Source organism: Rana temporaria, chromosome 13, assembly GCF_905171775.1.
Source record: "Rana temporaria chromosome 13, aRanTem1.1, whole genome shotgun sequence".
In the NCBI taxonomy this organism is placed as follows: Eukaryota; Metazoa; Chordata; class Amphibia; order Anura; family Ranidae; genus Rana; species Rana temporaria.
The window spans coordinates 119,660,066-119,673,411 of NC_053501.1; positions in this window are offsets into that span (position 1 = coordinate 119,660,066).

A 13,346-nucleotide genomic window follows, 5' to 3' on the forward strand; every position below is an offset into this window, starting at 1 on the left:
TTCAAATCCCTAGGTCAGTCAATCACTCACCAGTTGTGTCTCCAGGATGGGAAATTAAAGGAAATCTCCCCAATGGAGTAAACCTAGGAATGGAAATCCTCGCAGCATTCAAACTCTGTAGGTGGGTTCAAATCTAGGTCAGTCCAAATCCCTAGGTCAGTCCAAATTCCTAGGTCAGTCCAAATTCCTAGGTCAGTCAGTCACTCACCAGTTGTGTCTCCAGGATGGGAAATTAAAGGAAATCTCCCCAATGGAGTAAACCTAGGAATGGAAATCCTCGCAGTCCTCGAACTCTGTAGTTGGGTTCAAATCTAGGTCAGTCCAAATCCCTAGGTCAGTCCAAATCCCTAGGTCAGTCCAAATCCCTAGGTAAGTCCAAATCACTAGGTCAGTCCAAATCCCTAGGTCAGTCCAAATCCCTAGGTCAGTCAGTCACGCACCAGTTGTGTCTCCAGGATGGGAAATTAAGGGAATTCTTTCCAATGGGACACAGACATCAAATTTTAAAAAAAAAGTTACAGTCGTTTAACAATGGCCAACAAACAAAAAAAAGGTAAAAAGGCGACAAATAAACTTTTAGGGGTTGCCTGGAAAAAAGGGAGCAAACCCACCGTAAGGGAGCTCAGTCTGTGGTCTTCTGCACATCGTTATGAACTTTTGGGTCCCTCTCTCACAAGACTATGCTGGCTGGACACCTAAACCTAGAATGTTGCTCCTTGACAGTCTAGTGGTATCTCAAGCGTGGAAAAGGTTCTTCTGTTGACTTTTCTCTCAATAGGTCACTCGCTACTTACCATTGTGGGGGGCAACTGCAGTTTGCTTCTTCTAGGCCCTTGTAGAATACTTGTGGATGCCAGGGCCTTCAAGGAGTTTAGATCCTTAGAATCTAAATCCCTAGGTCGGCCCAAATCCCTAGGGAAGTCACTCACCACCTCCATTGTTAGGGATAACTGGAGTTTGGTTCCTCTAGGCCCAACTAGAACATTTGTGGCAGCCAGGACCTTCAAGGGTTCCTTCCAGGAGGGGAGATTCTTGCAGCACTCCAAATCCTTAGGGTTGTCCATATCCCTGGGTCAGTCACTCACCACCTCCATTTTGAAGAACTACCGTTTGCTTTCTCTAGGCCCAAGTAGAGTTCTTCATAGGAGTGGTAATCCTTGCAGGCCTTAAACTCCATAGGTGGGTCCATATCTTGGTAAGTCAAAATCCCTTGGTCAGTCAGTCACTCTCCACCACCACAACTAGAGTCTGCTTCCTCAGGACCCAAGTAGAAAGTCCATGGCAGCCAGGGTCCTCGAGGGTTCCTCCTAGGAGTGGAAATCCTTGCAGCCCTTCAACTCCATAGGCGGGTCCAGATCTTGGTAAGTCCATATCCCTAGGTCAGTCACTCTCCACCTCCATTGTGGTGAACAACTAGAGCCTGCTTCCTCTGGAACCAAGTAGAAGGTCCATGGCAGCCGGGGTCCTCGAGGGTTCCTCTGAGGAGTGAAGATCATTGCAGCTCTTCATCTCCCTAGGTGGGTCCAAATCTAGGTCAGTCCAAATCCCTAGGTCACTCACTGCCTCCATTGTGAAGGACAACTACAGTTAGCTTCTTCTAGCCCCATGTAGAATAATTGTGGAAGCCAGGGCCTTCAAGGAGTCTAGATCCTTACAGCAATCAAAATCCATAGGTCGGTCCAAATCCCTAGTGAGGGATAACTGGAGTTTGGTTCCTCTAGGCCCAACTAGAACATTTGTGGATCTTCAAGGGTTCCTTCCAGGAGGGGAGAGCCTTGCCGCACTCCAAATCCTTAGGTTTGTCCATATCCCTGGGTCAGTCAGTCACTCACCACCTCCATTTTGAAGAACAACTACAGTTTGCTTTCTAGAGAACATCCATGGCAGCCAGGATTTTTAAGGGTTCCTCCTAGGAGTGGAAATCCTTGCAGCCCTTCAACTCCAAAGATGGTTCCAGATCTCCGTAAGTCAAAATCCCTAGGTCAGTCAGTCAATCCCCACCTCCATTGTGGTGGACAACTAGAGCCTACTTTCTCTAGATCCAAGTAGAACGTCCATGGCAGCTGGGTTCCTCAAGGGTGCATCTGAGGAGGGACGATCACTGCAGCCCTTCAACTCCCTAGATGGGTCCAAATCTAGTTCAGTCCAAATCCCTAGTTCACTCACCACCTCCATTGTGAAGAACATCTGCAGTTTGCTTAATCTAGACCCAAGTAGGCAGCCAGTATCCTCAAGGGTTCCTCTGAGGAGGGAAGATTATTGCAGCCCTCCAAATCTCTAGGTGGGTCCAAATCTAGGTTAGCTTAAATCTCTAGGTCAGCCAGTTGCTCCATTATGTGGAACATCCATGACAGCCAGGACCTTCAAAGGTTCCTCATAGGAGGGAAGACCTGTGCACCACATAAAATCTAAAAAAAATACTTTTACGTTTATTGGTTGTAACATGACAAAATGTGGAAAATTTCAAGGGGTATGAATACTTTTTCAAGGCACTGTATTTGTGTGAAAAAAAATCCTAAAAATATCATTTGGATACAGTGTTGCATGACAATTGTCCTTCAAAGTCCCCTTGGTCAGGAAAGGAGGTGAAAGTGCACGGTATTGAAGGGGGTTAAAGATCCCCTAGACCAGGGGTCTCCAAACTGCAGCCCGAGGGCCAGATTTGGCCCTTTGCTAGCCTTTATCAGACCCTTGGGACACTATTCCTTCCACTGACACCCACAAAAGGGCACTATTTCTTCCACCGATACCAATGATGGGATACTATTCCCCTTATTAATAGGAACTCTACTTCTATTGACCACCAACCCTGAGGCCGTATTTATTCTCACTCATGCCAAGCATATGACATTTTCTGCCCCTGCTGGCCACAATCGGCCCCCTAAACTGGCCCTTTGTGTGAAAAGTTTGGAGCCCCCTGCCCTAGCCAATGGTGAATGAAGCCTGGTTTAGAATGGAGGACCTCAGAGAAAGTCCCTGGACTTCACGTAGCCCTCAGCCTTCGTGTATAAATGAAGGCGCTGAGGATTGTAAATCATAGAGCTGCCACCTTCGTGAGGGAAACCAAAAGAGCTTCTTGGAGAACCTGTTTCAAGTTCCCATCTTGTGAAATGTCCGAGTTTATATATAATATATACAGAACGGGAGGGACCAAAAGTTGGCGCCATACGTGGGTAAATCACATCAAGAACAGTCAGGCTCTTTTTTTCTATGTTGGTTGAACTGGATCAAGGGGGAGGCAACCTGGGGGACCTCCCGCTGTTGTGGAACTACATTTCCCATGAGGCATTGCAAGGCTTGGCAGTTACAATCACTCCCAGAGGCATGATGGGACTTGTAGTTCTGAAACAGCTGGAGAGCCGCCAGGTTGTGTCTTTTTTTTCTTCTCAACCAGATGAACTTTGCAACTATGTCGCTGTGCCATGAAATACATTAACGTCTTGTCTGGCACCGTATCAAGGAGTGAAGATGACACAGATACCATAATTGGGAGGCCAAATTGTAACCGACGCCCATCAGGTAAACAGGCCGGGCACGGCGCCCACGTCACGTAACTTTCATGAATGTCAGAAATATTCCTGCAAATTGAATGGATGTTCACCGAATATTGTGCTTGTAGCCGCATTAGCGCAAGCTTTCCAGGGGATGTCCCCTTCTTCAAGGACCCAACAGCTGGGACCTCGAATAAGGGGAAACACCCCCGAAAATCTTGTCCCGAAAAACTGTCTGTTAGTGCAAAAAAAAAAAAAAAGGATCGCGGACAGAACTCAGTTGTCTGCCGTATATCTTCAAATAGATGAACTCCTGTATCTTCAGCGCCATCTAGTGGGCAAAATGCAATATGTTTCTGAATGGATTAAAACAGGGCTCAAAATTTTAAGTCCTGAGCTACTAACCAGGCCCCAAGGGTTACTCGCCACCAGTTGCCCCACCCAACCCCGGCCATGCCCCGCCCCTAAATCCACCCCTAAACACGCCTTCATATCTCATTAAATTCCCCTTTAATGTTTTGTGCAGAATTTTGTTTTAAAAATAAATATTAACAACAACTTTATCCATTTCCATTTGCAGAGATGCCATCTAGTGGACAAAATGTATATTGCGAAATGTATTACCTTTCTATCGAGATCAGATGTTATTTAGTTACTACTTGTATTTCTGCAAGGGGCCATATATATATATTTTATTTATGTAGGGAGACAGTATTAGGCTCCCGGTGTTGCTGGGCCCCCGTGGCAAATGCAATGGTTGCTATGGCTACAGTTACACCCTAGCTCATGGGAGATTAATGACGGGTCTCATCCTAATTGAGACTAAAATAGCCAAAAACATGGAGATGGGCTGCTGTTGACTGCCCCCCCCCCCCCCCCATGGACTGGACAGGCCTGGAAGACATTTGCAGCCATTATTGGGAATGATATTATACAGGGCCGCCATCAGGAATTGTTTTTAAACAGCTGCTTCAGGCATGGGCCCCCTGGAGAAGAAAGCCGGGGGGAGGGGGATGGGGTGCTGCCCCACCACAAATTGAGAAGCGGGGGGGGGGTGTCGCAAGTTGAGAAGCGGGGAGCACCGTGAATTGGGAAGCTGGGGGGGGGGGAAGCTGCCGCAAATTAAGGTCGAGGGGGCTTTGGGTGCTGAGGAACAATAAAAAATTACAAAAAAAAGGGGCCCTGGGGACCACCGGGCCCCTTACAGGTGTACTGCCTGTACCCCCCTGATGACGGCCCTGATATTATTACACATAGGGAACTTTTGTACTAGATAAGGACTAAGTACCGGCAATGCCGGGCCTGTCCACAGGGGGGCAGCGGCTCCCCCATGTAGTGAGTGCACCATGGCTTGTAGGACGGTGTCCATTGGGCGTTGTCAGCTCTGGGGCTGATAATTAACCTAATTCTATAAAAAAAAGTGACTGGACTGGTCTGACAGGACCTGTTTTCTGATCTCTTCATCCTTGAGATTACAGCAGAGTTATATTAGTTATGCCCGACCCTTAGTGGCGTCATCATCATTACTGAATCGCTGCATTCTCTAATTGTCCTACACAACGGGGGAACATATCGGGGGTCTCATTGTCCTACACAACGGGGGAACATATCGGGGGTCTCATTGTCCTACACAATGGGGGAACATATCGGGGGGTCTCATTGTCCCCCTACTTACCAGAACTACTGCACCCCCTATTCCCCCTACTCAGAAGAACTGCTGCACCCCCTATTCCCCCTACTCACCAGAACTAGTGTACCCCCTATTCCACCTACTCACCAGAACTGCTGAAGCCCCTATTCTCCCTACTCACCAGAACTGCTGCACCCCCTATTCCACCTACTCACCAGAACTACTGCACCCCCTATTCCCCCTACTCACCAGAACTGCTGCACCCCCTATTCCACCTACTCACCAGAACTGCTGCACCCCCTATTCCCCCTACTCACCAGAACTACTGCACCCCCCATTCAACCTACTCACCAAAACTACTGCACCCCCTATTCCACCTACTCACCAGAACTACTGCGCCCCCTATTCTCCCTACTCACCAGAACTAGTGCACCCCCTATTCCGCCTACTCACCAGAACTACTGCACCCCCTATTCCACCTACTCACCAGAACTACTGCACCCCCTATTCCACCTACTCACCAGAACTACTGCACCCACTATTCCCCCTACTCACCAGAACTGCTGCACCCCCTATTCCCCCTACTCACCAGAACTGCTGCACCCCCTATTCTCCCTACTCACCAGAACTGCTGCACCCCCTATTCCACCTACTCACCAGAACTGCTGCACCCCCTACTCACCAGAACTACTGCTGCCCCTATTCTCCCTACTCACCAGAACTGCTGCACCCCCTATTCCCCCTACTCACCAGAACTACTGCACCCCCTATTCAACCTACTCACCAAAACTACTGCACCCCCTATTCCACCTACTCACCAAAACTGCTGCACCCCCTATTCCACCTAATCACCAGAACTACTGCACCCCCTATTCCCCCTACTCACCAGAACTACTGCAGCCCCTATTCTCCCTACTCACCAGAACTGCTGCACCCCCTATTCCACCTACTCACCAGAACTACTGCACCCCCTTTTCCCCTACTTGCCAGAACTGCTGCACCCCCTATTCCCCTACTTGCCAGAACTGCTGCACCCCCTACTCACCAGAACTGCTGCACCACCTATTCCACCTACTCACCAAAACTACTGCACCCCGTATTCCACCTACTCAATAAAACTGCTGCACACCCTATTCCCCCTACTCACCAGAACTGCTGCACCCCCTATTCCACCTACTCACCAGAACTGCTGCACCCCCTACTCACTAGAACTACTGCACCCCCTATTCCACCTACTCACCAGAACTGCTGCACCCCCTATTCCCCCTACTCAGAAGAACTAGTGCACCCCCTATTCCCCCTACTCACCAGAACTAGTGCACCCCTTATTCCACCTACTCACCAGAACTGCTGCACCCCCTATTCCCCCTACTCACCAGAACTACTGCACCCCCTTTTCCCCTACTTGCCAGAACTGCTGCACCACCTACTCACCAGAACTAGTGCACCCCCTATTCCCCCTACTCACCAGAACTACTGCACCCCCTATTCTCCCTACTCACCAGAACTACTGCAGCCCCTACTGACTGTGACTGACCTTCGTCAGCCATGAATAATTGATGGTTTGGATCCAGCAGTGTTGTTGTACATCTATCTGGACACAACACACCCAACTTCTGAGCATTTATGTAGGTCACGTTTTTTTGGCAACCCAAGCAAGTTTCTTAAGCCCCTCCCTTCGGATCGTACAATCATTCGCTGATATATGTTCTAGTGATTCTGGCACCATGCCCATTATGAGAGGTTCCCACCATCCCCACTGTGCCCATTATGAGGGGTTTCCACCATCCCTGTGCCGAGTTCCCGGGTCTGTACACCCGCTGTGCCCATTATGAGGGGTTCCCACCATCCCTGTGCTGAGTTCCCGGGTCTGTACACCCGCTGTGCCCATTATGAGGGGTTCCCACCATCCCTGTGCTGAGTTCCCGAGTCTGTACACCCGCTGTGCCCATTATGAGGGGTTCCCACCATCCCTGTGCTGAGTTCCCGGGTCTGTACACCCGCTGTACCCCATTATAAGGGGTTCCCACCATCCCTACTGTACCCATTATGAGGGGTTCCCACCATCCCTACTGTGCCCATTATGAGGGGTTCCCACCATCCCTACTGTGCCCATTATGAGAGGTTCCCACCATCCCTACTGTGCCCATTATGAGGGGTTCCCACCATCCCTACTGTGCCCCATTATGAGGGGTTCCCACCATCCCTGTGCTGAGTTCCCGGGTCTGTACACCCGCTGTGCCCCATTATGAGGGGTTCCCACCATCCCTGTGCTGAGTTCCTGGGTCTGTACACCCGCTGTACCCCCCCATTATGAGGGGTTCCCACCATCCCTGTGCCGAGTTCCCGGGTCTGTACACCCGCTGTGCCCATTATGAGGGGTTCCCACCATCCCTGTGCTGAGTTCCTGGGTCTGTACACCCGCTGTGCCCCATTATGAGGGGTTCCCACCATTCCTGTGCCGAGTTCCCGGGTCTCTACACCCGCTGTGCCCCATTATGAGGGGTTCCCACCATTCCTGTGCCGAGTTCCCGGGTCTGTACACCCGCTGTGCCCATTATGAGGGGTTCCCACCATCCCTGTGCTGAGTTCCCAGGTCTGTACACCCGCTGTGCCCCATTATGAGGGGTTCCCACCATCCCTGTGCCCCTCATATGTGTAGAGATTTGGAATTAATAGAACCTATCACTTTAAGTAATCAGCCATTTTGGGTTAGAGGCTCCAGGATGCCACGTGTTGGCATCAACGGGCATCTTCAGATCATAATCTCTCCTATGATTAATGTTAGAGATAATTATGATAATTAATACTCTTCGGGATGTTCTAATCCTTTCCTCTTGGTAATCATTCTATCGGGGCCGCCGCCCTTATTTTGCCCCAGGAATGCATCCAAGCTCCGCCCACAATACCTGAGGATCTCTACGGATCTATATTGGGATTCTTGCTGCCGGAATCTCGGGATTAATATTTTATATTTAATCCTTTTTATTTATAAAGTCTGATGATCTGTACAGGAAGAAGGAAGTAACGGGAGAAGGAGGATTTACTAACGATTATCAGTCAGGAAATGTGATGGTTAGAAATACGATTGTCCTAAATAGTGTCGGAATATTTGTGCCGTAAACTGAGACAACAAAATCTCCATAAAATATATATAGAGAGGGGGGGGGTCTGTAGCTAGTGGAGGGGATTCTCTACTAATGGGGGGTCTGCACTGACGGGGGATTCTATACTGATGGGGGGTCTGCACTGAGGGGGGATTCTATACTGATGGGGGGTCTGCACTGACGGGGGATTCTATACTGATGGGGGGTCTGCACTGAGGGGGGATTCTATACTGATGGGGGGTCTGCACTGACGGGGGATTCTATACTGATGAGGGGTCTGCACTGAGGATGGGTGTATGTACTGATCCCCATCCGCACTGAGGGGAGTCTTTACTGAGGGGGAGGTTGATACTGATGGGGGGTCTGCACTGATAGAGGGGAGTCTGTACTGAGAGAGTGGGGCTATATTGATGGAGGGGGGTTTGTACTTAGTGAGGGGGATCTACTGAGAAAGGGGGGTCTGTAGTTAGTGGAGGGGGGTCTGTACTAATGGGGGTTCTACACTAAGGGGGGATTCTATACTGATGGGGGTCTGCACTGAGGGGGATTCTATACTAATGGGGGGTCTGCACTGAGGGGGGATTTTTTACTAATGGGGGGTCTGCACTGATGGGGGATTCTATACTAATGGGGATCTGCACTTAAGGGGGATTCTATACTGATGGGGGGTCTGCACTGAGGGGGGATTCTTTGACTGATGGGGGGTCTGCACTGAGGGGGGACTCTATACTAATGGGGGGTCTGCACTAAGGGGGGTTTCTATACTAATGGGGGGTCTGCACTGATGGGGGTATTCTATACTGATGGGGGTCTGCATTAAGGGGGATTCTATACTGATGGGGGGTCTGCACTGATGGGGGGATTTTATACTGATTGGGGGTCTGCAGTTAGGGAGGAATTCTATACTAATGGGGGTCTGCACTAAGGGGGGATTCTATACTAATGGGGGGTCTGCACTGATGGGGGGATTCTATACTGATGGGGGTCTGCACTAAAGGGGAATTCTATACTGATGGGGGTCTGCACTAAGGGGGGATTTTATACTGATTAGGGGTCTGCAGTGAGGGAGGCATTCTATACTGATGGGGGGTCTGCAGTGAAGGAGGCATTCTATACTGATGGGGGGTCTGTACTGAGGGGGGATTCTATACTGGTGGTGGCCTGCACTAAGGAGGGGTGTATGTACTGATGGGGGGGTCCGCACTGAGGGGAGTCTTTACTGAGGGGGGAGGTTGATACTGATGGGAGGGTCTGCACTGAGGGAGGGAAGTCTGTACTGAGGGAGGGGGTCAGTACTTAGTGGAGGGTCTGCACTGAGGGAGGGGAGTCTGTACTGAGGGAGGGGGTCAGTACTTAGTGGGGGGTCTGTACTGAGGGTGAGGAGTCTGTACTGAGGGAGGGGGTCAGTACTTAGTGGGGGGTTTGTACTGAGGGACACAGAGCCCCCGAACTCTGCGCTGCTCGCACTCCCGCGGGCGTGAAAGAGCGGTGGTGACATTGGGGCAACCTCATATGCCAAGAGGTGGTTAAAGTTCATGTACGAAGGCAGCCGTCCCAATTCTTTTGACAATATAGTGTATAAATAGTGCTGCGGCGAATATTCACGAATTAGCCTTAAGGCAAAAAAAAGTCCACATGTATAACATAACTCAGATTACCAAAAGTATTGGGACGCCGGCCTTTCCACACACACATGAACTTCAATGGCATCCCAGTCTTAGTCCGGAGGGTTCAACATTGAGAAGGCCCCGCCCTTTGCAGCTATAACACCTTCACCTCCTCTGGGAAGGCCGCCCACAAGGTTTAGGGGCGTGTCTATGGGAATGTTTGACCATTGTGCAGGCCAGTCAAGTTCCGCCACCCCAAGAACCCACTAGGTTGTCCAACCAGAGTTGCCACCCAATGGAAATGTAATGATGTTGGTGTAAATCAGTGGCGCACCTACCATGGTCACAATGGTTGCACTTGGGACTTGTACTTGGCGTCAGGCCAGTCACGTTCCTCCACCCCAAACTCACTCATCCATGTCTTTATGGACCTTGCTTTGTGCACTGGTGGGCAGTCATGTTGGAACAGGAAGGGGCCGTCCCCAAACTGTATCCCACAAAGTTGGGAGCATGAAATTGTCCAAAATGTCTTGGTAAGCCGACGCCTTAAGAGTTCCCTTCACTGGAACTAAAGGGGCCAACCCAACCCCTGAAAAACAACCTCCCACCATAATCCCCCCTCCACCAAACGATTTGGACCAGTGTACAAAGCAAGGTCCATAAAGACATGGATGAGCGAGTTTGGGGTGGAGGAACGGGACTGGCCTGACGCGAAGGACCAGTCGCAAGCAGTGGCGGCTGGTGCTCCATTTTTTTAGGGGGGCGCAAGCAAAATCACAAACACCCCCCCCCCCCCCCCCCCAACGTCACTCACCCGTGATTGGGCTTACAGACAGACGGACAGAGATATAGATAGATAGATAGATAGATAGATAGATAGATATAGATATAGAGATAGATATAGAGATAGATATAGAGATATAGATAGATAGATAGATAGATAGATAGAAATAGATAGATATAGAATAGATAGATAGATAGATAGATAGATAATAAATAGATAGAATAGATAGAGATATAGATATAGAATAGATAGATAATAGATAGATAGAGATATAATAGATAGATAGATATATAGATAGATAGATAGATAAATAGATATAGAATAGATAGATAGAGATATAATAGATAGATAGATCGATAGATAATAGATAGATAGATAGATAGATAGATAGATAGATAGCTATAGATATATAATCGATAGATAGATAGATAGATATAGAATAGATAGATAGATAGATAGATAGATAGAGATAGAATAGAGAGATAGATAGAGAGATAGATAGATAGATAGATAGATATAGAATAGATGATATAGAATAGATAGCTAGCTATAGATATAGAATAGATAGATAGATAGATAGATAGATAGAAATAGATAGATATAGAATAGATAGATAGATAGATAATAAATAGATAGAATAGATAGAGATATAGATATAGAATAGATAGATAATAGATAGATAGAGATATAATAGATAGATAGATATATAGATAGATAGATAGATAGATAGATAGATAGATAGATAGATAGATAGATAGATAGAGATATAATAGATAGAGATAGATATATAGATAGATATATAGATAGATAGATAGATAGATAGATAGCTATAGATATATAATCAATAGATAGATATAGAATAGATAGATAGAGATAGAATAGATAGATATATAGAGAGATAGATAGATAGATAGATAGATAGATAGAGATATAATAGATAGATAGATAGAGATATAATAGATACATATAGATAGATAGATAGATAGATAGATAGATAGATAGATAGATAGATAGATAGATAGATAGATAGATAGATAGGATAGAGATATAATAGATAGATAGATAGAGATAGATAGATAGATAGATAGATAGATAGATAGATAGATAGATAGATAGATAGATAGATAGATAGATAGATAGAGATATAATAGATAGATATAGATAGATAGATAGATAGAGATATAATAGATAGATAGATAGAGATATAATAGATAGATATAGATAGATAGATAGATAGATAGATAGATAGATAGATAGAGATATAATAGATAGAGATAGATAGATAGATAGAGATAGATAGATAGATATAGAATAGATGATATAGAATAGATAGCTAGCTATAGAATAGATAGATAGATAAATAGATAGAAATAGATAGATATAGAATAGATAGATAGATAGATAGATAGATAGATAGATAGATAGATAGATAGATAATAAATAGATAGAATAGATAGAGATATAGATATAGAATAGATATAGAATAGATAGATAGAGATATAATAGATAGATATATAGATAGATAGATAGATAGAGATATAATAGATAGAGATATAATAGATAGAGATAGATAATAGATAGATATATAGATAGATAGATAGCTATAGATATATAATCAATAGATAGATAGATAGATATAGAACAGATAGATATATAGAGAGATAGATAGATAGATAGATAGATAGATAGATAGATAGATAGATAGATAGATATAGAATAGATGATATAGAATAGATAGCTAGCTATAGATATAGAATAGATAGATAGATAGAAATAGATAGATATAGAATAGATAGATAGATAGATAATAAATAGATAGAATAGATAGAGATATAGATATAGAATAGATAGATAATAGATAGATAGAGATATAATAGATAGATAGATAGATATAGATAGATAGATAGATAGATAGATAGATAGATAGATAGATAGATAGATAGATAGATAGAGATATAATAGATAGAGATAGATAGATAGATAGATAGATAGATAGATAGATAGATAGATAGATAGATAGATAGATAGATAGATAGATAGATAGATAGATAGCTATAGATATATAATCAATAGATAGATATATAGAGAGATAGATAGATAGATAGATAGATAGATAGATAGATAGATAGATAGATAGATAGATAGATAGATAGATAGATAGAGATATAATAGATAGATAGATAGAGATATAATAGATACATATAGATAGATAGATAGATAGATAGATAGATAGATAGATAGATAGATAGATAGATAGATAGAGATATAATAGATAGATATAGATAGATAGATAGATAGATAGATAGATAGAGAGAGAGATAGATAGATAGATAGATAGATAGATAGATAGATAGATAGATAGATAGATAGATAGATAGCTATAGATATATAATCAATAGATAGATATAGAATAGATAGATAGAGATAGAATAGATAGATATATAGAGAGATAGATAGATAGATAGATAGATAGATAGATAGATAGATAGAGATATAATAGATAGATAGATAGATAGGTAGATAGATAGATAGATAGATAATAGATAATAGATAGATAGATAGATAGATAGATAGATAGATAGATAGATAGATAGATAGATAGATTTAGAATAGAAAGAGAGAGATATAGAAGAGAGAGAGAGAGATGAGAGAATACAGACCTATACACAGCATGAGCTGCATGACTCTAGGAGGTTGCAGAGCTGGGGGCCCTCGTGTTACACATGA